The following is a 23,090-nucleotide window of genomic DNA, read 5'->3' on the forward strand; positions in this document are numbered from 1 at the left end:
TGTACTGGGGGCATAACAAACTGCAACATGTAACCTCTTTCTCTGGAAACTCCACAGAGAACATCTGAGCCATTCTCATTGAAACTGCTTTCTTCTGAATTAAAACAAATGAATTAGCCTGCACAATGGTCAAAAAAGGGTCAAATCAATACAAAATTCGCTTTGTTTTTCTGACTTAAAATTTGTATTTTTCTGTTCTAGGATGTTCCTGTATTATTATGCTTTTAATGTAATGTTTCAGTGCTGGGATCACCATAAACAATTCTGCTTATTGACATTGTACTGTTGTACAAGGCAACAGCATTGTAAAACAGCATGAAGATTAGTGTGTGGGGAAAATCTGGCAAATCCATACAGCTCAAGGTCATTCAACAACAACCATGCAAAGATGAAGTACACACTCACAGGCACAATGTAATTGAAGTACACACAGCAATACTGTATGTGCAAACAAACCTTCATGCTAATCATCAGCATTTATAGCAGCCCATTGTTATTAAGATTGTCAACATATTTTCCCTTTCTAATGCAAGACATCAGATTTCATTATTACGCAAATCAAATTAAGTTTCGACTGTGCAAAGTCAATTGCAGCACTGATACGCCTTGAGAGAATGTGTGCTGGGGCTGCCTCACAATACAGGACATAATCATCAGGGGGGAAAATGTTCATTATGTTTTCTTTGTATATAATTATCTCTGAAAATGCTCACTCCAGACTGCACAACATGAGCAGCAACAAGCAAAAAACAGATTTCTCGTTGATTGTGATCCAGAGTCTAATATCCAAATATTTTTTTCCTTCTTCCTATCTAAGTCACAGGTAATGAAAAAACTAGACAGTTTGGATGAGGTGGAGGGACTGGTTCAACATGCACCTACATACTAAGACCATCCACAGCAGACAGTATCTGTAATCTGCATAACACACTAATTATAATCTGCCTGATTCATAACTCTGTAGTTCCCTTCTTGAGTAACAATAGCAGTGGCACCAAATCTGCCTCTGATTGTTTTGGCAAAGAACTGGATATTTAATCAGGTGAAGTGAGTGACGACCACATTGAAGAACATCCCCCTTTAGAGCATTAATCACAAAGTAATTGAATTGAAAATTAGCGAGACGTCGCCTTTGTATTCCATTAGCTTGAAGTGGATTTCTCATCACTCTCTGGCAGTGAGTGCTTCTTTCTTTTTTTACATACCTCATGCTCTCTCTCACTCTCCCTGAGGCTTTTAGAAGAATATAGCAAAGGTGGAGAGAGAAGAGACCGATAAGGCAAAAGAGAGCACAAGACAGAATTTGGGAGAGAGGGAGAAGGGAGAGACTAAAGAGACAACAGAATATAAATTTGAACCACTCAGTTTCATATAAAGGGGGCTGGTGCTCTCAAACGGTAAATTGATCCACTCATTCTGATGAATAGGCTCGATTAATCCACCCAGTGTGGGACAAGGGTGAATACATGTTTTAGGAGACACCCCTTTGTTAGCTAATTTCTCAGACATCATCTCGCATCTCTTCAAGTGAAGAAACTCCTTATTGTCATTTTCTCCTTTCTACCCTTCACTTCTTTCAAAATAAAACACATATTGACACAATGAATTTGTGGAAGCTCTTTAAAATAAAAATTAAATTAAACGGAACCTCATAGAAAATACACATACATACACATTGAATCTATCCGACGCTGAACTTTATGGAGGACCACACTTTGGACAGCCTTATCACAATACATTTAATCTCCTCAAGACATTGTAATAAATTGCTAAATGCACTCACAATGGCAGAGTTGTGGAGCTACAAGTGGCGATAGTGAGACTTGGATCGTTGCATATTTTGGTGACTTGTGGGAGTTTGGATTGTGTGCACAGTTTCACACGATGATGGAGATACATGATGATAAACACTGTGTACATAATCGGGTACATATGGCATATTTCTGTTTTTGTGCATACATAGGCTTTTTAAAGTTTTATGTATCTGCTCTCGTGAGTCCAGCTAAGCCTTTCAGTTCTGTGAGCACTTAGTAAATTGCACAAGAATGATTTACACTGGACTAATATGATATTCTGCACATCTCCCCTTTCTAAGAAACCCCTTTATATCATTTTTTTCTCTCTTTTCTCATATTTCTCATTTTACCCAAGCATCAGTGTATTACTTTTTCATCACTTTAAATTGGATAACCCAGAATAATAGTGTCCCTGTCTATTATTAATACACTGAATCCATCATGAAAAGAAGAATCAGGGTTTGGGAACCCCTTGAAAGATTTCATGAAAAGGCTTGAGAAACTTACAGTTTCTCTGCACGCACAGTCTATGCAGACCTGTTTGAATGGTGAGAATTATACAAGACCCCCACCTGCAGATCTCTTTTCACTGAGTGCTAATGGGAATAATCTACCTAACGAATGACACATTTCAGCCGTGGAATAAAAAGCCAGAGGTGCCGTCAGCCATCTATTTTGTTTTACTTCTTCATATTTTCTGAGAGATTAAATCTTGACAATGCGTTAATGAACAGCTGTGCTTTAAGTAAACTCATCAAACTGCCTTAACTTTGTTGTCTGAGAACACTTTGATACCTGTCTTTACAATGGCAAGCTTTTATCACGTTTGTTTATGGATTCATATTATGTTTTTCCTCGTTAAACGTTCATTCTTAACCTCAAAACAGCAGTTAATCTAGCTACAATTTCTGTAGCTGTCCTGGAACTATGGATTAGATCACATGATCTCCATCAGCAGATTGTGGGTATGTCTTTACTTTGTTGTTCCATGACAAGTAACCGAATTATCTTTGGCATTTCTGCCCTGAACCTCTAGACGTATAAGCCAATACTATTACATCATTCAGTATTTCCAGACTTGGAGTTATTGGTCTAGTTTTAGTGAAAAAATGCTTTTAAAAATGCTTTCAGAGATCAGGAAACTAATTTTCAGTAAGCCTGTTGTGTTTATTGGGGATATTTGTGCTTAATTTTAAGAAATTCCCTCAAGACGTTCCTCAGATATCGCAGTCCTGAAAATGCGATGGACCTAAGCTCACAGCGACCTTGACCTTTGACAAGCAAAACTTAATCATTTTACCCTTGGGTCCAAGTTGATATTTGTGGTATATTTGAAGAGATTCCCTTAAGGCGTTCCTGAGATATTGCGTTCACGAGAATGGGACAGAGGAATGGAGGCACGGATGACCCGAAACGACTTTGACAACAGTTATCGCTGGTGCAGAGGCAAAAAAACAAACTTTCTTTAGTCTACTGTGATAGTGGAGGCCTTAAGGACACTTCAGCTTGATAACCAGGGAATCAGAAGGTGTTTTGTAAATTATGAAAGCAAAAGGGGCAGCAGCAAAGAATACCAATCATTCTGAATGTAATCTTATCTACCTACACTTCAATATATGAAAAATAAAAAACAGAAAATAGTGCTGTCAAATTATATGTTGATACACAAACTCTGGGTCACAAACCGTACAGTGTCTTCCCAGATGAATTAATACTGAGGTGGTCAGTAATGTCATCACATATCAAAGATGTATTATTTATGAGACTAGCAGTGTAGACAGCAGATTTCAGAAGAGCTGCAATACCCAAGGAACAGAAAATAAAATGTGCGTCAATCAAATATCCCATAATGTAACCATAGCAACACATATACACATGCAAATTGAACCTACATAAATATGGACGTCTTTTATAACCTGTAAAGATTTTGTGCTGAAGAATGCTTCAGTGTCAAGTCTGACCTTTTAACAAATTTGTGGCAGCTCACGCAGTTTGACCTTTTGTTTCCTTCAGCCAGTGGGTGCCTCCGCCCATTACAGAGAAGGCTCTCATTACCAGCTAATTCATGGCTGTCAGAGTTCCACCTGTCTGATGCATACACACTGGGTGAATTTGTGTGTTCTTCCACCACACTATGTGTATGTAATGTACTTTTGCAAAGCTGATCAAACAAAAAAACAAGCACTAAGTGCTGTTCTAAGTATCATGCACACTCATAGTTAAGTAACTAGTAAGTTAAATAGGAGTATCCGTACGCACATGTACATCAATACTAGCACATATACAGATTTAATGTCAAAGTCATTTAATTCTTAGGGCAGTCATTCTCAACAGGATATGCAAATATGCTAATTTTAGGAAAACCGAGAGATTTTAAGTAAATAAAGTGATGTTAAAATTTTAATAAAGTGAAATTTCAAGTCTAGTTTATTCTAAAGGGTTCTTTATTCCATCTGAGAGGATAAGAGTAGCTGCCCAATAATGATAATAATAATAATCTATATATATATACTCATCAAAAACAAAAAGTATATAAAAAAAAAAAGCAGCTGGCAGGATTCAAGTACAAAGTGACATATAATAAAAAAAAACAGCACATGCATTTCACGGTTTTTAAAGCATCATTATTATTATTGTGAACAGATCTGACATGCTGACATAATGTATTTGAACTTGCAGTAAAGAACAGTGTTATCCGCTGGATGTGTGTCTGTTCATGCACAATGCTCTGTTCATGTGTTTGTAGTTTATTAATGTGTTTTAGTGGCACACTGGTTGAAATGCTTTTTAGTTTCTTTGTTTTGCTTCTAAATTAGTGTAGCTCTCTGCTGGACAATGATGGTGTTTGTTTTCATTAGCTTTACCTTTCGGTTCTTCCCAGCCAGACATTGAACTGAATGCCTTGTTAACATTTATTGTGGAACGGGAAAAATAATACAACACTGGCTTAATATTTGTTTTCTAAATGGCCTGAGGTTGTACCAATTTCCAACGGAAAAAGTCAGCGCTCCAGTTGCATGCTTGATGTGTTTACCTGTTTGGCAATCAGCAGACCAAGTTTCGGACCTGTGGGACTGTGAGTAATGCGCAGACAGGCTGCAGCACAGGAAATACAGAGTATCCAACACACTCCTGTTAAAGATTTAACATAAATAAATAATCCGTGTCATCCTTGTTTCACACTGATGATTCTGCACAACAAAAGATATATTTTCCTAATTCCTTACTGTAACTTTTTAAAGTCTGCACATACTTCTGTGAAAATCGGGTAAGATATTTTGTCAAAACAATGATTGCTTAAGGTCATCTCCCTCTAACAAAGTAGGCTTGTTTACCTGCTGGGTAACAAGTTACAGTAACTGAAATATCACAGTCTCTGAAAGTTGTTAAACAGATAAAATATAAAGTGGAGAACAACATAACTATTTTGTAAAATAGTTGCAACCCTGACAAACAAGTGTCAGAAAATGGATGGGTGGGTGAATAGATTAAAGTTATTTCAATTCATTTTCAATTTATTTATTTATATAGCACCTTATACAATCAAAATTGTCTCTAGATGCTTTACAGAGACCCATAGCCTGAACCCCCGAGCAAGCAGACAGTGGCAAGGAAAAACTCCCTTTTAACAGGAAGAAACCTTGAGCAGGACCCAGCTCGCAAGGGAGAACTATCCTGCTGATAGTCGGCCGGGTGAAGGGGGAGGGGAGTGGTCGACAGGACAGAGAGGATGAAAGAGAGAGAGAGAGAAACATACATGCAATAAACATCATAAATTACAAAGGACAAACATGACAGGTTGTTATAATTGGAATTCTGAAGACTTTGTATTGTATGTATTTGTTTTTTAGCTGATATGTTGTTTAAGTTAGTTATATTAGCACTACATAGAAGAACAACATGGGCAGATGTTGATAGTAGACACTGGGTTTGTCAGAGGGCCGGATGCAGTTCAACATGTAGATCTGGATGGAGAGAGACCTGCAGAAAGATACAGAGAGAGAAAGAAAGGGTTATCAGTATGTTTGGCAGTTTGATTATCACTTACATTATGATGGCTGCTCTGGTGCCTCAGGTTTTTGTTTCGTGCTACTCTACCGAAGCTCGTCAGGAGGGACAAACTGCATTATAATGTTCCTAGAAATATTAACCAACCAATGCAGTGTGAAAACAGTAACTGTACTGCATTAAACTCGACGATAAATCCAGGATTTGGAAACAGTGAAGCCACTCTTTGCAGGAGCCATGTGTAAGATTCTGTTTTTCCTGTGTATGTCTTTTCATCTGCATCATCTGTTGCATTAACAATGATGATTTTTTTTTTCTTTCAAGTTCTCTAACCAGTTGCACAAGGCCCCGTTGGGAACTGATGACCTAGAAACTGAGATTCTGTCAGCTGGCTTCAAAGGAAGTTTCAGCTGGATATTCGTGGTCACAGTCTGCTCTCTGGCGTAATACAGTCCAGGTGCAAGTGTAACACATTGTCCCTGTGGACATCATGTGGGTGCACTCGGGTTAAATTGAAATTTATGAAGTATGCATACTGGATATGACTTTGACTATGACTCGACAATCTAATGAGAATGTTTCAATAGAATTTTTCAAATATGTCGAAATAAATTAGATATTGTTTGGAATTCAGCATCTACTTATTAAAAATACTGTAGTGAAAGAATAAGACAGTAATGACAGTTGTAGGAATATGTATTTCAACAATGGAAAACAAAAAAATAAAGAAACTTTCATCTCAGCCATTTGAGTACAGATTAAGAGCACTTGAGTGCACCATGAAATCCCTCTTAGCACCCACGCATTGCCATGCAATGTCATGTAGATTTCATAGTTTACGAGGTGAATGCACCATGAATTCCCTGCCTGTGCGTTTGTCTCAAACAGACTGCTGAAAGGACAAGTAATGCGTCCATTAATGACACCAATTTATTACATGACTATTCTGTACAAACATCTGCCTGCCAGTGTGACAGATTGGGCTTTGCTGGTGGGCCTCATCTCGCTCGCTCATTTGCTATCTGTTGTACCTGCACTGGGGGGCTGGGGTAGACCTATTTGCACTGGACAGCCCACCTTAATCCCTGGGTGTACTTGTATGAATGACATTATTGTTCAGAAAGCCACATTGTGAGGACTTGCTTCCCATTTGAGGGCAAAAAGCTGGCAAAAAGCTAATCCAAAAAGTTAAGTATTCATTTTATGATTACAGCTTATTTTTGTTCAGATATACTGGTGGAGTAGAAACAGGTACATGGTTGGGAAAGTTTTAAGTGCAGCAATTGAGTTTAGAGTGAGACATGAGGGAATGAAATGTTCCCGCGAGTGACAAAAACAACCTCACCTGTGGGTGAGTTTGTGAGCATACAACTGTGAATTTTATGCTTTATAAGCTGCAAACAAAGTATGTTTTTTGTCTGTCAGCTAAAAAAAATTAAATGTCATCTCTAAGAGGAAAAAAAAATGTATATAGCAATTTTCAATCTTGTAACCATATAATGAATGTCTCTCCCAAACATACCTCATATTCCACTGTTAATGATTCATGCATATGTGCTTTTAACTGAAGCATCTCTGGCGTTTGTTGCCTTCCCTGCGTGAATCCAAAGGGAGGACTCTCAAGGGAACTATTGGTGCTGGTAAAACCCTGAGAGGACACAGCTGCAAATGCTCATGGGAATTAAAGATGGAAATTTTAAGTTCTGCTGTTGAGAGAGGAGAGACTCAGTAGACTCAATAACTTTGTGTATTGTTGTATGGTGAATATAATACCCTGGGATCTTTATTCTTGTGTAACATTGGAAGTATGAAGAATGAATACATTGGAGGTGTGACCAGCTCTCTGAAGATGCTCTCATGTCACAGGAGAGTCAGGAACTGGGAGGTAAAAAGGCAGTGAATTGGTCCAAACTCTGCATTTCAGTTTTTAGCAGCATCATTATGTGAGCAAGGAAACTTACTTTAAAGAGCAGTACTTGTAATAAAAGCCAAAATATGTTTAATAATTTAAAAATAACAATGTGATGATTCAATTCAAGGGAGTAAATAAAACCAGAGACGTTTCACTGCTCTGAAAGCAATCACCATCACAACTGAAAACTAATCTAAAACTGCAAGTCCAAAATGATTACGTTTAATTTGTCAAAAACAGAAAACATTTTTCATAAGTAAACACATACAAAAATGTGGAAAAATAGCTTGTCTACCCAACATAATGAAGGACTGAAAACTACAGGTTTACAGGCGTTGTCTGTCTGCAGTTTTGTAGAAGTATTTCTACATACAGTATGATACAAAGCACCCTGTATTTTTCATGAGTAAATGACTTAGAAGACACGCAGCAAGTGGCAAAATAAGACAGAAATCAGCGATGCCAAACAAAATGAAATCAAAAACATCTTGCTCACCCAGAAAAAGCATGTTGATGTACATGGACGATTGAGCAAACACCATAACACTTACTGATGTTTTATGCTCCGGCAACATGGTGCAATGTTTGTTTATAACATCATGAATGGCACTTTACGAGAGCGATGTGTCACAGTAAGGAGCTGTGCACGCAAATAAATGTTTTTTTACGATGAGTATTCTCCAGCATTCAAATGAGTCAGCCCCTAATCTCTAACCATTCTTCACTGCCATCACTTCATCAAAGATCTGAAACATCACAGTGAAACAGCCAGTGGTTCTCTCAAACACGACATTTGTCTTTCATCAACAAACCACAATCTACAAATGTAGTAAATGTTTCGGGGAAGATGACCATGTCCCAGTGGCTTTCGCAAAAAGAGCGTGTTATGTCACTTCTTGTGTGCCTCATTAGAGATAATTGCATACACTTATGCAAATCACAGCAATGTGCTGTTTCTCTAGAGATTTGACATGTCCTCATTCCTCACCCACTCATTCTTTTAAATTTTGTCTCCCTGTGTAATCTTTAGGTCTCTCCTCAACATTGGCTAATCTAAAATATGATGAACGGATTTTTGTTTTTGTTTTTTTCTTTCCATGCTCCACCATCCCTCTGAGTCAACTGCGCTTGGGTTTTACCTCTTAGGTGTAATTTACCTCTTTGCAGGTATTCATGGTAGAGCGCAGGTCATCTGACCACGCTGTAGAGTTTGCTAGGCCCTTTGTGGCAGAGTTGTGATTTGGAGCTATATATAAAAACTGTCTGAGTTGACTATTTGACTCTTAATTTTTTTTTTATTTTTTTTTTTTTCTCTAAACAAACCACAACATCTCCACCAGTGAGTGGGATGGATTGAGTAATGGATGGATTACATGTAAAGCTACATTTAACTTTTGATATAATATTGATTTACATTCTTAGACATTTCTGCTTTTAAAAATATTTGGTTTGAGAATTCTGACATATTTTAAAGCTGAATTGTCACCCATCCATCTTACCACAGTCTAACAAATTGCAATTAGTTATCCCCATTTTCCCTCATCTTTACTCTCATTTTGACTGTGGAGTCAAATAAAGCATTATTTCAGTTCCAGCAAAAAACAAAAAAAGCAGGCAAAATATCTGTCTTTTCCTTTCATCTTTACTTTTCAGTGCACTTTCCTGGCTCAAACAAGACAAGTTTGCAAGTCTGTTGAGTTGACTTTAAGAAACTGATAACATTCACTCACAGTATGTGACATTTTCAACTCTTGAACTGAGTGTCTGATGCTAGAAAGGTTTCTACAAACAGTGGCAAAGGCAGTCAAACACACTCCCAGTCTAGTTTTATTTCTGACATTGCATCACTGGAGCTTCATGTTGCCTCAGGTTACAGTGTCTGGTGTGTTGCCTAATTTAGATGTAGAGATGGATGTAAAGATCTGGCAAAGGACAGAGACGAGGTGGGGATGAATGATAATGTTGCTTAAGGTCAGACTTTTGAGAGTAAATACAGTTTGGTAAAAGCCACCAAATGGTAGAAATTATTCGGGGCTTCATCCATCCCTCTGAATCAACTGTCCTTCACTTTAACTAACAGCTAGTTGTAGCATAACAGGTTACGACATTATAACCTTAGTTCTGCTGGCAAAAGCGAAGCTCTCTAGTGGATTCTATGGATGCAGTGCATACAGGAAATTAAAGCAGCTGGAATGTTAATGTATGAAGTGCATTAGTAAGAGTAAAAAGCGTCCCGTTCATGTAGATTTATGGTGCATTATGAACTTAAGCAGACCAGTGATTGCAAATACATTTTATTTTACAAGTATAATCATTTTAAAAACTGCAAATCAATCATGACACAGCATAAAAGCTCCTCCTTGAGGCCTCTGTCCAAATGAGATGGTGGGAGGCATATTCACAGCCATTGGCTTTGGAAACAAAACAACATGGGTGCGCGTATGCTCACTAATAAAACCAAACCAAACTTCCTTACACAAAAACACACACACACGCACACACATTTGTATCTGGCAGTAGGGCATGTAAGGTGGCAAAGTGCATGGCAGCTTTACTGTTCCAGTCAGAGGAGCAGTCCGTCCGTCTAGGTAAAAGCTGTGTGGCAAATTGTTTGTACAACTTTTATGGCTTTGAATCTACTTAGGAAGTGCATTACAGAATTATGCTCCAATAAGGTTTGCTGTAGTCTGCAAATATGTAAACAGCTAATCACATGATCCTTGTTGCATAAACATTTTGCTAATTCTGTGATTAAGGCTGTTTTGATTAGGTACAAATGAATAAAACATTCAGCATATCCATTTACGTCACCATGTGAGTCACAGTAATCAGTAACAACCTGAACTAGAGCTGGATGAGTGCAGAACAGACTTTACAGCTTTAGGCGTGCCTTCAAAACGTGTCTATGTTTATTCTATACACGGCAGCTGCACCAAGGCCTGTGGCAAAACTGTGCTCCAATGTGTCATATGTCCTGACAAGCCTGCAAACATATTTTGCTAGCAATGACAACTATTCTTGCACACCACCAACCCACAATGTCATCTCCTCTTGGAGTGACACGCGTGTCATATGTGGCTGTTTCATGTGCCATACAGGAGCCTATTATGGATTTTTTTGAGAGAATGAGATGAACAAGCTGGGCCACGTGTTAATGAGTTTGAAAAATATCGCTCTTATATACCTAATTCCTGTATATTTAAACTACCAGCATTTTTCATATGAACATATAGGAAAATGACACATCATCATGCACATTTACACATGACAAGATGTTTTATTGAGCCTCTAATTGCTCCTCTGTCTCTTGTTATATAGGAATATGTTGATCCTGTCAAGCCACAGCTGAGCCAAATGTATGTGGGGGCAGAGGCTTGGTAGAGGAAGAGAAAATAGGCAAGTCTGTTTTTGGATGTGAGGTGGGGGGCAGAAAACAGGAAAGGCATGTGTGAAGAAGGAGAGAACAGCGACTAGCAGCAGAAATTAGCAAAAAGCTGCCTGCTTACAATGCTGTCATGGCTATCTCATTAACAAACAACTGTTTATTTGCACAGCCGGCAAACACATTAGCATTCATCTGGTGTCTTGGTTCTTTCCTCACTGATGAATGTTAAGTCCAGCAGTCACCATCCTTTTACATGCACATCCTCCACCAAGCTCTATTTGGTTTCCACCAACTTCGGTTCTCTAGCTATCTAGATTTAATTTCCTTCATCAGCTAGTTTACCTTATTTGTTCTGCACTTTCTGAATTTTAAATCTGACCCAGCTGGCAATTTAGAGGGTTGAAACCTCCCCCACACCTCAGTCCAGACCAAAGAGCCAAACCTTGGTCTGGCAAAAACCGGTCTCTTTGTACATGATTTGGTTTATTTTTAGTGTGAAAACGTTTTATGGAGGGTTTTTTCCAGTTATTTTCCAAGACAAGGAGTAGGGAGAGAGGCTGGGAGAGCTCAGAGTTGCTATCATGCCACAATAATTATAACAGCAACAAATTTTCATTAATTTTTCTCATTCATTCAAACTGCCATGGAAGACTACCTGCCAAACTGATAGCAATCTGACGTCAGATGCACGTCTGTTTCAGACCGAACAGTTGCCAGCATGGCCATCTCACAAGGGTGATGACGACAGTAAGTAGGTGTGTCACGTGTACCTCCTTGGTGCACTCACATTATTGCCATGTTGAACTAAAACCAGTCAGATAAAATTTCTGTAAGGCATCAGCAAATGTGAACCTTGGACTTGGACTTTCAGGTGTGAAAAGGTGCTGGGCAGGTTTTATAAGAGGCATCTGCCTGCCGGCTGCTGCTGCTGGAAACAACTAGGTTTTAGACAATGAATGGATTTTTTTTTTTCCAAGTATAAGCCAGATGAATTATGTTTATTAATGTGAACAAATCCCATAAAAAGACCACAACAAAATGGCTTCCCTACAGACTTCCATCTATATTTAATAATAAGCATGTATTCCATTGGAAGCAGTAATCACGATCAGAAGATTACAGTGGATGTATGAGCACACAAAATGCATTATGTAGGTAAAAACAATACGGTCTTTTGGTCTCAAGTAAGGTTGCTGAGTCTCTTTTTGCTAAGTTCTGATTTTTCTACGATTCTCTTTAATCAGACATGCTGATTTAAGAATTTTGCAATGTCTGCTGGAGGCAGAAGCACAGGGGATTCCTAGATTGGATTTATTCGAGTGCCTTTGTCACGGTTAAGGATGGGACAAAACATTTCTCAAAAGCAATTATAAGACTTGCTAGACAGACTGTCAGTTTATTCACAGCTCAGTTGGGTGCAGAAGTGCTGAATATTACACTGTGGTTGGCATTTAAGAATGCTGGCAGAGGTTGTGTTTTCTGTAAGTACCACTGATAAGCAGCAGGACACCTCTGAAATTTTCCCTTCTCCTCTTTGGACAATTTGCATCGATACTGTTATCCTAAAGTTATCAGCATGAGTGTCACTATGAATAAGGACTGTTGTACAAAACCGGCTTTGATTTGTAATGTTAACAAATCCCCCTTTCATGACAGCTTTCGTTTATCACACAAGGATGCAAAACAATAAGAGGAAGACCATTATTACCTTAAAAACCTGTTTATTATTCGAATAAGTTCTATTATTGAGTCGATTATTTTTACATACTGTTGCATGAGGTAATGCAATTATCAGGCCTAAGTCGGTCATATTTCACAAGGGTTTGTGGAGCTCGGTTGCTCTGTATGTATACTGTACTTCCTACCTCATTGTAATTCACATCATGGACAACTGCTCCATTGATGTTGTAATGTTGGCCTTTGGATATACCAAGCCCTGTCTCAGCTTGTTGCCAGGTTTGAAAAACAGAAGAAGGTTGTGAAACAACAGTAGGTATATGAGGTGATAAAATGGTTCTTTTGGTGGATCAAGTCCACTCCAGGGCACGTGGGTTTTCCCTCACACAGACTTTTTGCCATGCTGCACTAGGCTTCACACCATTGATGCTTCTGTCACGCTTCATGTCATTCCGACACTTGAAAGTAGGCCTAGAAACATGGTGAGCTGAATGACTATGCACTGACAGTAATAATGAGAAACCAAATCATATGAAAAATTAAACTGAAACTGACTATTTTCATGAAGGACTTTTTTTTTTATTGAGAAATAAACCAGCATTATTTTTTTGGGTAAAGCCATCAGCAAAGTGGATAAATAATTAATGCTGGAAAATAGATTTTGGAATAGCAGTATGGCTTACAATCACAGTGATGATTGCCTCTTTTCAGTGCTGCACGTGAGGTGTCACAACACAAAATGTCTCGCAGTACAGCTATCAGTATGGGGACAGTGTCGCAGACTCCGCAATGATGGTCAGTAATATTATGTAAATAAAGAGGGAAACTATTATGTTCACAGATGGGATGAAAGTAAGCCGATTTCAGCTGTCTAATGAGTGTGAGTGTACTCATGCGAAGCTGGTGTTAACCACTGAAGCTGATGTAGGTTGACAGTTGAAATTAAACGTGAGGCCTTCATTGTCGTTTCTTTTTTTTTCTTTTTTTTTTTTTACTACTGTCCATTCACAGCTGCAGTTTGCTGTTATTGACAATATTACATAGCTGGCATGATGCTGCCGGAAATCATTACAGCACAAAAAGTCCATATCTCATTTTTTATCTGGCCACAAGAGGGGTACATCCTCATTATTAGGAGCAAATGAAATGCAGATACTCCTGATCTCTGCACTATCTGGATTAAAGCTGTGTAATGACACTTAATAGGGGCAGTACTCTCCACTGTGTCTGCACTTTGAGCTTCAGGTTTACAGCCTTCCTCCTACATTTGTAAATAACAGCTACTTTGGAGTTGGAAGGTCACCCCACCAAAGCCAGGAGGGAGGAAAATTGACCAGGCTGGTGCAGGGAAAAGAGTTCTCCCGCAGACCAAGTCCCAGCCAGTCACTTTTGAATGTACTATGAACAGCCACGTGTATTTGGAATGAGAACAGAAGAGAAATGAGTTGGGAAAGCAGTGGGATGTTAAGACAATACTGGTTCTGGCATTCTGGATGAGATTCTTGGCAGCTGGCCAGGAAAGAAATGCAGTGATTCAAAGAGGAGAGATTTACTGAAAGAAGACAATCTGTTCTTTTTTTATTTCTTTCTTAAGTGGAGTAAGTATTGTTCGGGAATACTGCGTGGGATGTTCTACTTTACTGCAAACTTATTGATTGTATAGCTGAAATCAATGGTATAACATTTGCCTTGTGTTTTGTCATTCAATAGAACAGGCCAATGATTGATCTCAGAGAGAGGAAACGTAGAGAAATACCACGTTATGTGGGAGTAAAGCAGAATGAGGGAGGGAGGCAGTCTATGAGGCTACTTTATATTTTGGTTCATTTTCTATTAACAGAGATGGATCATCACTAGGTCAAACCTCAATTTGTCAGATGGTGATAGTGAGCCCCAATCCTCTAAAATGTTGTGAGCGGTTTCATTTTAGGAACAATGGATCGGGAGAGGAGGAGACGGATGGGGGGAGTGCAGTGATAGAGATTAATGTTAAAGTGGACTAATGGACTGTCTGTCTAAGCACTCACCACGGACAAACTCTGTAATCAGCCCATAGAAGCTGCTCGGGTTTGCAGGGAGGCAGCAGGCTGCAATGGGGTTGCACATAGAATTTATTAGAGTATGTCTTGGCAAAATGCCTCATTTCCCAAAGCCTCCCAGTCCTGTGATCTGCATTTTAATTGTTTCTGCATTTATGTCCTGATCTGCAGTGGCACATCTCTCTGATTGAAACATTATGACCTTGATTATGCCCGTTTGCCTTTTTTTTTCCTTATTTTTCCCTCATCCTTTGTCACCGCTCTCATCACATTTCTATTTCTATTCAGTTTCTTATCACCTCCCATTCAATTCTCTGTTTTTAGACCTATTGTGCTTTCAGCTTACCCAGCCTCACTTCACTTCTCATTTCATCGCTGCTCCTCGATGAATACAACTGGGTCCTGAAAGGTCCTGCATAATGTAAGCATGAACTATCAGACGTAAGAACTAATGTTGATATTACGGCTACCTTTGGTGGGCAACTGTGGGTTGCGCAAGTACATCTCTAACATGTAACTAAGTGCATATGCTGAGTTTAATTCAACATTGCTTTTATAGTGTTTTAGTAGCAAAATGTGCCAATAGTTTCAGCTTCATTTGCTTGAGAAAAAGAAATTTGAACACATCAAGTTTATGTGAACAGCGCTGATAATAATGCTTTGTAGTGGTGTCCTTACATATTTAAATATATGATAAGGTGCTTTTGAAGCATGAAAATTCAAATTGCAGAGTTAAGTGTCTGGCTTTTAAATGTTTTCTCTCTACTTTTATTTTTTTATTATGTGCTTTCATCATATGCTTACATATTTTAGGCAATACACTTCAATCACTACTGTGCATATCTAAATTAAACATGTTTTAGGCACCTGGGACACCCTGCAATTGAAATAATTACAACAATATTTACACTACAAAGAGGAGGAAGACAGGTGTGCAATACATGTCATTCATGTTTCAGCAAATATGCCTGATGGCAATTCTCCAGCACTTCAGAACTGAAAGAGCTGAGTCAGAATCACAGTATCTCAGAACAAGGAAAGGTGTAAGTGGATATGAATGTTTTTCATTTTAAATATCAAAAACACATTGACATGGCCTACTGTTCAAAGACAGGTAGTGTCTAATTCAGATGCTGGAAACATAATCTCCCCCTTTGATCAGAAAGGTATTTTCAAATATCAGTTTTGCCCAGAGATACTACAGAGGAAGATGAGCAGTCCATGTCATATTATCTCACATCATCATCATATATGGTTTAATCTCTCTGTGTGCCATGTTGCCATGTTGCCATGGGGCTCATAGCCAAGCTCTCTGGGTCTCCTGTCAGGTAATGGAAATGTCTCTGGCACAAACATGATGTGAGTGTGTTCTGAATGCAAAACAACCCGTCTCAGTGTCCAGCCATCAAACTGAGGGAGCCTGCAAAACAGTGGTTGGCAAGCATTCACAAACTGACAGAGCAAATCAGAGAAGACCTCCTGATGTCCTGGAGACAGCAGGAAAGTGACATTTAGATTTGGCTGATAGCAGATTCAAACTGCTTTGGATGTGAGCACATGGTCACACAAGACTGTAGATGAGAAACCTCAGATGGCGTCACTTTAGGATGAGGACCAGCAATGTTTGCCATGAAATTAGAAGGGTTTCAGTAAACAAAAACAAAACAAAAAAAAAGATTTGCAAACACAACTATTATATTATATCATATAGTTTCATACTGGTCTTACTAGTCCCTGCATTTTTTTTTTTTTTTTACATTAATCCTTTGTTGTTCAAATTTGTATATTCTCCACTAAAAGTTTTACACAAGGCAGTTGTCAAGTGTAAATAGTGATGAAGTCTGTGACAGATTGTAAAGAATACAACAAAAGACAATTGTGGTAATGGTAGCATTTAAAATGTCTGACGCACTTATCAATGGCTCTTAATTTGATACATTGATTGTGAAAGAATGCGTCTCAAGCCCGCTGAGTCATAATTAATTATTGGCATCCAGGCATCACTTCTGTAAAGACAAATGAGCCAATATTTCATCTTGAGTTGAGGTTTATTACACTTGTTCCGCCAATGAGAGCGACATGAAGAATTATGCCTTTGCATTGAATGATTTGGTAATAACAAGAGGTAAGCACAAATTAGATACTTATCACATGATATTGCGAAAGCTGACCACTGTAGACAATAAAATAAGGAGAAATGGGGGACAAGAATTACAAGTAAATACAAACAGAAGATTAGAAAGACTCCTTAAGTAGAAAATTCAAGACGTCACAATTAGAATACAGAAGGGAGTTTGCTTGGAAAGTGCACATTAGATCTTCTTTATGCCTCATAAGTAAGCAGTCTAGACTAGTTGCTGGAAAGCAAGTAGCAAACTATACACACATTCTTTTTACATGTCAAATTTAGAAACCATTTGAGGAAGAGTTTGAGAAAGCCCTACAGAATATATTTGACTTAAAAGAACCTTAGAAACTAGAAGATATTTTGAATATTAATTCACTCAGAAAAATAAAATTAGCTGACATTTCTGTAACTACTTGCTTCTTGATCGTCGTGGAAACAACCAAATCCACCAAAACTTAATTCATAGCGACCAACAATAGAACCGATTTTTAGAAATGACAAATGATATTGAGTTGCAAATAAAGAATTCTTTGATGATTTATGACTACAACAGCCAGAGACAATGAAATGCTCTATTTTTGCCTTTCAATCTCACAATTTTTTTATTCAGTAAACTTCCAAGACTGAGAGACAGGTTTACTGGTTATTTGTTGAAAGAACTTGTTGGCTGTCTGTCAAGCTAGAGGTCATATACTGCACCAGCTGGGCAGAATGACAAAAAGATGTTTGTTGTTGCCAGTTTTTCACTTCAAATTTTGTGCTTTGACCCACTTTTTTTTTTTTCAAAGTTAGCTTTTAAACACTGAAACAGCACAGAATCGCTGGCTTTTACCTTCAAATTATTCTAAACTAAGACATTTTTTTTCCAAATAAACACAGGATTTTTATTTCCTCCTCTCTCCTTTACTGGAGCTATGTCCTCATTTCTGTGATGCCAACAACTATGTGACTATCAGCAAGGTGTCAACAATGGCACACATGAGGATGCACACATACACACAATGTCCATCAGTGACCACTTTCTAACACCTGTGGCCTGGTCTTTCACTCTTTCCTTGGGGTGGAAACAGGTCACTTTAATCTTAGTGGTAAGTCATGCTGACCTTTCATATCTCTGATGCTGACCTCTGCAAGACCTTTCATGAGGAGCACAAGATGTGTCTCTCACCTGGCAAGTATGAGCATGAGTAGGTCACATCATGATGGAATTTTTCCTACAAACTCCAGCGAGTAGAGATGAAACCGTTGCAGAAGTGCCAGGTTTTCGTATCTTTCTCCACTGTAATCATGTTTGTAATGCGATGCTGGAGGAGAGGTTGAAGCAAGGTGCTTCTGACCTTCTAGAAGTTAATAACACTGGGGCATCTTACCTCCAAAGCAATCTTTTTTTTCCGATTAAGTGATTAATTACTCAGTCCGTGAAATGTCTAAAAATAAGGGAAAAATGGCCATCATAAGGTCCCAACACCCAAAGTGACAAATTGCTTGTTTTGCCCAAAACCCAAAGGTATTCAGTTTACAATGATATAAAACTGAGCAAAATAAGGCAATTTCCCTCATTTCAGAGGCTGATAAAAGATTATTCAATTGTCAGAGCTGTTTTCCCTGTTCACTTTGCATTCTAATTTCTCACTTCAAACAGCAGCGCAGTGCAGGAGAAGCTTGGGTAAATCTTTTTTCACTCCACTTTTTTTTCGCTGATAAGTTCGGTGAACTGTTCATTAAAGATTGCGAACCTTGACTGCCTCGACCGGTACCCCAACAAACTTTCATTGATTTTAATTTTCACACATATAACCCCTGGGCATGCACACTGAAGAACAGGAGAGCCGGGAGTGTCATCACCTTATCACCTTGAACAATGCATGCATATGAATGGAAAATCCTCGCAGAGCAAGGCAATATAAAACTGAAAGGAGTCTTGCTGAGATGTGAGGATCTGACAATGACAAGCAGCGAGTAATGGGCAAGATAAGCTTCAGAAAAATTATTTCCACGAAATTCCTTATTTCTGTGACAAATTGTCTCATTCGTGACCAATTATTATTATTTGTTACTTTTCCTCCATCCAGATGAACATCACAGCATTACTGGGGATGTTGTTGTTGATTGATTCCGACAAGGAGTTGTTATGTTGATACAAACGCAGCAGGGGAAGATAAGCACAAGAATATCACGGCAATTGTTGAGATAAATGTTTGAGAATCTAAGAGAAAGAAAAGGTTCAAGAAAAAAAGGCTATGATATATAGCAGGAATAGTTGTGTGCCTTGTACCTTTTACAACCCAGGCACACAGACTGACAGACAAATGGATGGCTGCAGGAGTCAGAGGCAGAGTGTCAGAGAAAGAGCTGAGACATCTACGCTCAGAGGGCGCCATCTGAAAATGCCAGCATCTGCCAGTCGGCCTCATGTCCGCCTGTCTCTTTTATCCAGGGAAACGTATTATTTATGAATGCCGGAGTTGTTTATGCACTGCAAAATAACACCCTGAGTGGGTCAAAATGAAGGCGGTGCAGGAGTCTATGATGGGTACCATATTATTTTCATTACATCTCCTGAAACCTGAGCTGTAGCTGGCAAAGAAAGTAATGTAAAGTGAGAAGAACGCTGTCAGCAGTTCACATTAAACTGCTTCAACATGCTTTTCTTTGACTGTGGTCATTGTAGTTACACAATTGTGTTATAATACAACTGCAGAATGGTGTATATAGAGCTGTCCTTACATAAATGTTACTTTATTTATTTCTGGAAGACAGTTATCTTCTGGTTTTCTCATCTATCCAGGCCAGGCCATGGTGATCAGCAGACTCTTCCTGGAAAGCCATTCTTCCATACTAAATGATTCACGTCTGCAGAAATTCTTGTCGGAAAATGTGCAATGATTAGATACTACCAAGCCAAAAGCAGAATACTGGCAGGATGTGAGTTTAAAATAGGATTCTTTCAATCGCCCCTGGAAATGGCAGCTATGATTGGTTTGTTTTCCCAGATAAATATGGTCCTGCGTTACAGAATAACACACACTAGATCCAGCTCTAACTTGTATTTGCACTTCCATGAATAATGGCTTTAATCCTCTTCATCTCACTGGCACTCCAATTAAATTTTATATCAATGCTGCGACATTTGACACTTGTCTTTGAAATCCCTTCCTTAAAGTGTTAATCCTGACTCTTTCTTTCTGCTAGTTTGCATTCAGGCATTTGGACTCTGTATTCCTGTGTGTATTTATTCTGGCAGTCAACGCTTTCAGTTATGTTGTTTCTGTATTTGCAATGAGTAAAAGTGTCTGATTTAGTCAGAGTTTCTCAGTTATTTTGCCATTATTTGTTCCATGTGTGTTTGACTCAGTGCAGCCTTGGTTCAAGTCAGATGAAAATGTGATTTGGTGAACATTTTTCATGATTATTAATACAAAGCTACTGCCCATATTACATTGGGGTTCATTCTCTGTGCAATTAACAAGTCAAATGTAATGCAGCTAATTACAATATAGAAATAGCAAGAAATCAAATACTACTCCAAATAGTGCACCAGTGTTGTTATGGCAAATCTGTCTATTCAGTCACATACACACACATTCATACATTTGCACACAAAGGTGAACATCTCATTCAGAATGGAATATTTACACAGTACTGCTTCTATTATTGGCAGAGCAAGCATCTTGATTATTCAGTCTGTTACACTGGCACAGTATGGTACCTCTCACCAGTGCTCCTAATGGGCCACTAATTATCATGCAGTCTTCTAACTCCAGTTCAACTGGCCAGCACAGACGATAGCTGTGCTTTGTTGCACAGAATAACAATAAAATCTTCCTCTTGGTAAATGCGCAGGATGGCGAAGAGCTTCAGAAACCCCCTCCCCCAACTATTTTCTGTCCGTGGAGGACTGGTGGGTTGTGTCCAGCCACATTCACACCCACTTCACACCACAACTCGCTAGCTGTGCTGCGGTTGTCATTACATGATAGTCACAGAATGTTCACCTGCATGCAGCCAAAGCCAAACACAATTAAGCTCAAGTGTGAGTGATCAATACTACTCAGACTACAAACAGAAACCAGGATGCTTCCGATATCAAATATTTTTGTCCTATAGATTCTGCATTCATATGCAGATATCTGTTCAAAGAGATTACTTTTATTGTGAACTACCAAGAGCAACATTATGACTGTTTTCCTGTAGAGACAGTTTCCCCCATGTTTAAAGAACATCTTGTCTCTATAATGTCTCTGTGATGACTGGCTGTTCACAACAACTATACCTTTGGTTTCAGACTTGAAAATATCATCCCAACTAGTTCTCAGCCGTTAGTTGCTCCTCTGAATCTCAATTCATACTGATAATGTGCACTCAGCTGGCATTTTATCAAGTCCGCCCAGCTTATTGTTGCTGAATGCAGTCTAATACAACAGCAATAAATCCTGCGGCCATGAAAATATAATGCAACTGGTTTAGAAAGGTATTAGTGAAACTTCATTTTGGATGTAATTTGTGCTGCTGTTACATTTTATTAAAATGTGTTTGTTTTGTAAAACCTCAGTATAAAGGTTTGTTTCTGTTCGGTTTGGTTGTTTATGCCACAGAACTTCTGCCTCTGTATAGCATGTTACTGCCTGGAGAAGTGAGATTACAATCCGACAGGAAAATAAAAAGTCAAGTTATCAGCTCTTTTTAACACACCACTGAAGCATGCAGTGGAGTCCAGAGTTACTTTCAAAAGACACACACTATTTATCTCCATATGGTCCGACAGTTTGGCCCAAGCAGTCGACCACAGGACCAGGGCTCTGTGGCTCAGCCCCCCTCAGTCTGTGCATATGGCCTTGCTGTCTCCACTGGGCTCAGATGATACACTAGCCACTGCTGCCATCCTGCTCACTGCCAGGTAACACCCACCCACAGACACACTATATCACTGAGGTCAGTAAAGGGGAGGAAATGTGGCTGTTTTTGAGCAGTTTTGGCTCATGCAGTTTCTGTCATGTTTTCGTTTATTTGCCTCAGGCGTCAGCCCCGCAGCAGGTTGTGCAATTGGTGTGAAACATTGTATGACGGAGACACGCTGTAAGAAGCGCTGCATGACTGCAACATAAGCATCTGTGTTCTTTGCACCTAAAATCTTTCAGCTTTTGAGAAAAGACATCAGACTTTTTGAGAACAGCCGTAAAGTCAATGCATCACCTAAACCTTTAGTCACATTTTTTTTTCAATTGCCCAAACAAAATTCATTTACTGGCAACAGCAATTTTAAAGCAGTTTCACACATAAAATTTACTGTACCTAAATTAAATGGACTGTGTTCTACAACTGCTTTATATAATCCGTGAGTCAGTCAAGTACTAAAAATAGTGTTTTATATGTAGCATCCCCCTTTTATATGAAAAATCAAGAACAAAGTGAAAGGTTAATCAGATTCCAGTCAGTTGTTTTCAAAAAGAATCAGATATTTGCATCCCACACAGACATTTATGTGGTAGAGTCCATTTATTAGAAATAGCATTGACAAAGAAAAAATATTAGATTTGTTTTTGATGTTATTTTATTGGTTGTATGTTGCACAATGATGGCCATAGTGCCCCTAGTTTGCCGGGTTATCTGCATTAGCTTTTTAAGCTAATTTAAACATTTAAACACAGCATGGCCGAGAGGGATGGATCAAAGGTCAATACAGACATGGACACATGCTGTAAGCCAGGTGAAAAAAAGGATTTTGAATTTAGGACAGAAAACAAACAAAAAAAAACAGCTATCGATATAATCAGCACATGCTGTGAGATGAAGCCTCAAGCTGCTCTCTTCATGTCAGTCATTGATTCTAATTAGTGCGCATTTAGAGGATGTCCTGACATAGTTTGGCTGAGCGCATGCTGTGCCTTTTGATTATGAACAGCCAGCATTGATTGTGATGATAAAAAGAGACTTGACCCACCAGTGCCCTTCTCTCTCTCTACCCAGCTCGTTTGCACCTTGCCAGACTGACTGCGGATGTTTTTGGCGGTAATGAGGTAGCTTCACCAAATGCAATTAGCAACTCTATCATAGCAACTGTCTGTGCCACTGCTGAGGCTGCTTCTAATACAGTTGATTAGGGTAAAGTTTAATGAGTAATACCCAATTAACTCTTGAGCAGGAT

At 38.8% G+C, this 23,090-nt stretch overlaps 1 long non-coding RNA gene across 1 annotated transcript in view; it reads left to right on the forward strand.

Moving 5' to 3' along the window:
• The window catches only part of LOC124071156, a 78,764-nt gene that overhangs the window by 36,885 nt on the left and 18,789 nt on the right, over positions 1-23,090 (forward strand). The gene's annotated exons all lie outside the window — the stretch shown is intronic.

The sequence above is a fragment of the Scatophagus argus genome, chromosome 14 (genome assembly GCF_020382885.2).
Source record: "Scatophagus argus isolate fScaArg1 chromosome 14, fScaArg1.pri, whole genome shotgun sequence".
NCBI lineage: Eukaryota > Metazoa > Chordata > Actinopteri > Scatophagidae > Scatophagus > Scatophagus argus.